This window comes from Pristiophorus japonicus, chromosome 4 (genome assembly GCF_044704955.1).
Source record: "Pristiophorus japonicus isolate sPriJap1 chromosome 4, sPriJap1.hap1, whole genome shotgun sequence".
Lineage (NCBI taxonomy): Eukaryota > Metazoa > Chordata > Chondrichthyes > Pristiophoridae > Pristiophorus > Pristiophorus japonicus.
In genome coordinates, this window is record NC_091980.1 from 265,691,461 (window position 1) to 265,696,499 (window position 5,039).

Below are 5,039 nucleotides of genomic sequence, written 5' to 3' on the forward strand. Positions count from 1 at the left end.
AGAAGAAATTCCTTCTCAACTCGGTTTTAAATTGGCTCCCCCGTATTTTGAGGCTGTGCCCCCTAGTTCTAGTCTCCCCGACCAGTGGAAACAACCTCTCTGCCTCTATCTTGTCTATCCCTTTCATTATTTTAAATGTTTCTATAAGATCACCCCTCATCCTTCTGAACTCCAACGAGTAAAGACCCAGTCTATTCAATCTATCATCATAAGGTAACCCACTCATCTCCGGAATCAGCCTTGTGAATCGTCTCTGTACCCCCTCCAAAGCTAGTATATCCTTCCTTAAGTAAGGTGACCAAAACTGCACGCAGTACTCCAGGTGCAGCCTCACCAATATCCTGTACAGTTGCAGCAGGACCTCCTTGCTTTTGTACTCCATCCCTCTCGCAATGAAGGCCAACATTTCATTCACCTTCCTGATTACCTGCTGCACCTGCAAACTAACTTTTTGGGATTAAAGAGTTTCTGGCCACACTAGTCTGAAAATGCACGATCTCGTCTGATCTCAGAAGCTAAGCAGAGTCAGGCCTGGTTAGTACTTGGATGGGAGACTGCCTGGGAATACCAGGTGCAGTAAAACTCCAAAAGAGTTTCATGCACAAGGACCCCCAGGTCCCTCTGCACCACAGCATGTTGTATTTTCTCTCCATTCAAATAATATTCCCTTTTATTGTTTTTTTTTCCAAGGTGGATGACCTCACATTTTCCGATATTGTATTCCATCTGCCAAACCTTAGCCCATTCGCTTAACCTATCTAAATCTCTTTGCAGCCTCTCTGTTTCATCTACACAACCCGCTTTCCCACTAATCTTTGTGTCATCTGCAAATTTTGTTACACTACACTCTGTCCCCTCTTCCAGGTCATCTATGTATATTGTAAACAGTTGTGGTCCCAGCACCGATCCCTGTGGCACACTACTAACCACCGATTTCCAACCCAAAAAGGACCCAATTATCCCGACTATCTGCTTTCTGTTAGCCAGCCAATTCTCTATCCATGCTAATACATTTCCTCTGACTCTGCGTACCTTTATCTTTTGCAGTAACCTTTTGTGTGGCACCTTATCGAATGCCTTTTGGAAATCTAAATACACCACATCTATCGGTACACCTCTATCTACCATGCTCGTTATATCCTCAAAGAATTCCAGTAAATTAGTTAAACATGATTTCCCCTTCCATGAATCCATGTTATGTCTGCTTGATTGCACTATTCCTATCTAGATGTCCCGATATTTGTTCCTTAATGATAGCTTCAAGCATTTCCCCACTACAGATGTTAAACAAACCGGCCTATAGTTACCTGCCTTTTGTCTGCCCCTTTTTTTTAAACAGAGGCGTTACATTAGCTGCTTTCCAATCCGATGGCACCTCCCCACAGTCCAGAGAATTTTGGTAGATTATAACGAATGCATCTGCTATAACTTCCGCCATCTCTTTTAATACCCTGGGATGCATTTCATCAGAACCAGGGGACTTGTCTACCTTGAGTCCCATTAGCCTGTCCAGCACTACCCCCCTAGTGATAGTGATTGCTGAGGGCCTTTGTGTGCCAGCCCTCTTGCTTGCCCTCTGTGGCCATCTCCCTGGCCCTCTCTATCATGCTCCACTGACCTTTGCCTGCTGTCTCGGCATCCTTTGCCCCCGGCGATGCCTTCTCCTCCGTGCCTTGGCAGCACGCACAATGCACAGGAGGCATTGGCCTGCAAGCACTGCCCCCATCTCAAGACCCTCCACAAGCGCAGCCTCCTCAAATTGGCCTCCCTGTTCTGCCGCTGGAAGGCACCTCCAGCACTCAGTGCACACTGAAGCCTTGCACTGCAAGTCTAACAACGCAAAAAAAGTTGCCGGCACGAAATTCTTTGACATCAACCAGCCTTTAAGAGGCTCCGGTGGTATGCATCTGCAACGATGCAACACCCGAAAAAAGCAACTTTTGGGACCGCCGAGTAGCCGCACGACTTTGGAAAGGGAATCTCGCTTCCTGCCCGGGATCTCGGCAGTGCGCGGAGTGAGGGGGAAGAGGTACAGAGCTGCAGACCGCTGCAAGACCGCATTAAGGGAATATCGATATTGGCAGCCATTTGATGGGAGCTCGGCGGCCACTGCACTCCGCAGTGTGGCTGCCAATTTGAGGTGCTAGCAAGAGGGGCAATTTCGGCCTCATAGTATCTTATGTCAGTGTGTACATTTGAGTGACAATACTCATTGGCGGGGTTAGCATCCCAACCTCAGCAATTTTTAAAATATGAAGTATCAGTTGTTTACTTGCATCAAGGAAAATTTTACTGGATGCTGTGATAATGACAAATATTTTACTCAGGAAGTCTTCCAATTACAAAAAGATAAATCCTCTTGAAGTTTTGTTAGGTTCCCCCGGTCTCCTGCCTTGACTTTGACAGATCAGCAGAATCCCTGGAGAAATGGGGTACATGGCCACTTCTAGCCTTTGAGCTGGAGAGCAAAATGAAAAATAATAGTTTACTTAACTATTAACTTATATAATGGCAATGAAAATATTAGCACAGGAACTAAGCCAAACCTCTTAAGAACTTAGCAACAACAACTTATACGTATATAGTGCCTTTAATGTAATAAAACGTCCCAAGGCGCTTCACAGGAGTGGTATTTTTTTTAAACTTAAGCACTGAGCCTTATAAGGAGATGTTGGGGCAGATGATCAAAATCTTGGTAGAAGAGGTAGGGTTTAAGGAGGAATGAGGAAGGAGCAGTGGCGAGGCGGAGAGATTTAGGGAATGATTTATTTCTCATTGTTAAGGCGGTAAATTTTGATAATTTCAACTAAGTAACCACTGGACGGCTTATACCACAGACACCAAGTATTTGCGACCAAATCAGCTTCAATGCCTCCACAATAAATTTCCCCCTCTATGAGATTGCAGAAACAGAAACTCTGCTGGAATAAATAACATCACCAGGATCACTCAAATAGTTTGACAACAGTGTCTATATAGGGCTAGAAATTCGCCACCATCGACTTCGCTCCATTTTTTGGAGCTAAAAGGTTTTTTTGGAGCTAAATTCTGGCCTCTTGAACATCCCTCATTATAACTGCTCAACCATCGGTGGCCGTGCCTTCAGCTGCCTGGGCCCTAAGCTCTGGAACTCCCTCCCTAAACCTCTACAACTCTCTACCGCTCGTTAAAACCTGCCTCTTTAAATAGGTTTTGATCATCTGCCTTAATTTCTTCTGTGACTCGGTGTCAAATGTATCTGTTTGTCTGTAATACAGTTGTGAAGCACCTTGGGACGTTTTACTATGTTAAAGGCGCTATATAAATAAAAGTTATCATTATTATCAATAAATTTAGGACCATTTTGCTAGTTTTGCCAGTGGTGTCACGCCATCCTTAAAAAATAAGGGCCGATTTTTTTTGAGAACTGTTTTTGTGACGTCACTCGGGGTCAAACCGAATGATAACGCCGTTTTTGCGAGTTTCCCCAATAAGGGTATTTTTAAAGACAGTGCTAAATACCACTTTTAAAAAGCTTGCCTCACCTAGTCGAGTCCGATCAAAATCGGCCTTAACGGGGCCATCTTGGGAAACAGAGCTAAAAGGTAAAGCTTTGGGAGGGAACAAAACCTATATTTTATAGAACAACTACTTTAAAAAGTGCTGAACTTTTGAGGTTTTAAAAGTTAAAGGACTACTTTGACTACGAAGCAGCAATTTCAAAAATGTAAACGTTTCGGTAATTTTGTTTTATTCTTCAGCCTGCACTATCAGCTACACTGCACTGCAGCAATCTCCCTGCCCTCCTCCTCAAAGCAGGCACACTGGCCGTAACTGGCCTCAGTACCCGACCTGGGCAGTGGGAAAATAAAGACCAGCAGCCCAAGGACATGAAACTACATGGACATTTCAGTCTCATTTCCAACCGAGGCAGACTTGTTACAGGGGTTTAGGGGCCGTGGTTAAGAAGAGAGAGAGAGAGAGAGAGGAGAAAGAATGAAATGAGACAGTGTGAGAAAAAGAGAGAGAATGGAAAGAGACAGTGAGAGAATGAAACAAGACAGAGAGAGATTGAACTCAAAACTCTATGGGCCCGAAACTGGCAGACATACCGCCACATACCGCCCGCGATCAAAATCGCGAAATTCATCAAGAAATACCAAAATACCGCCCACATAACGCCCGGTGGAAAATTCATCAGTGACATACCGCCGGGTGATATGCATATCGTCAGCCCCTGCACACCACCAACATACCGCCCAAAATTGCCAAATTGATGACATACCGCTGACCCTGCAGACCACCCAAGAAAAGGTGGTTTTAAGTCGATCTTCCGTCGTCGGTATGCATCCTCACCTGTGAAAATGTTTTTATCTCTCACCCCTCCGAGTCTCTCCCACCTCCCAGTCTTTCCCCCCCCCACCACCCCACAGCGATCTGTTCCCCCCCACAGCGATCGTCCCCCAAATAGCGATCTCCCCCCCACCAATTAGCGATCTCCCCCCAATTAGCGATCTCACCCCCAATTAGCGATCTCCCCCCAAGAAGCGACCCTCCCCCACCCCCCCAAATACCTGCACAGCGCTCTAAGGCCGGCAGTCTCTGTTGATTCTGGTCTGTGTCTCTCGGGGGGGGGGGCGGAGCTTCATGCGCATGCGCAGAACTTGGGACCCGAAGATTCCCGCGTGTAAAGGACTCACCACTCGCACACCGCCGGCAGCACTCTGCTCCGCCGACTGCACTCCGCTCGGCATACCGCCGAGAAAAAAACTGATGAAAATCGCGCACACTCCGCTCCAGCGGTACCCAGAGGTATGAAACGACATACCGTTGAGAAATGGGCGAATTACCAATTTTGACCCCTGTATGGTCAGGCCATGATTATTTTACAGAACAAGTTTCACTAAAAGATGTCTAAATATCCATTCACCAGCATCAAAGCAACGAATAAGGAATTTTTCGGTCAGAGTAATCTCCCTGCCTGCATTTTAACTTTAGAGCCTCAAGTATCTTCTCTTCTTCTTCTTCTTCTTCTAAGGCAGTCCCTCGTAGCGAGGATG

At 46.0% G+C, this 5,039-nt stretch overlaps 1 pseudogene; it reads left to right on the plus strand.

Annotated features, from left to right (window-relative positions):
• Positions 1-464: 464 nt before the first annotated feature.
• Positions 465-583, plus strand: LOC139263564 (5S ribosomal RNA; annotated as a pseudogene).
• The last annotated feature ends 4,456 nt before the right edge of the window (positions 584-5,039 follow it).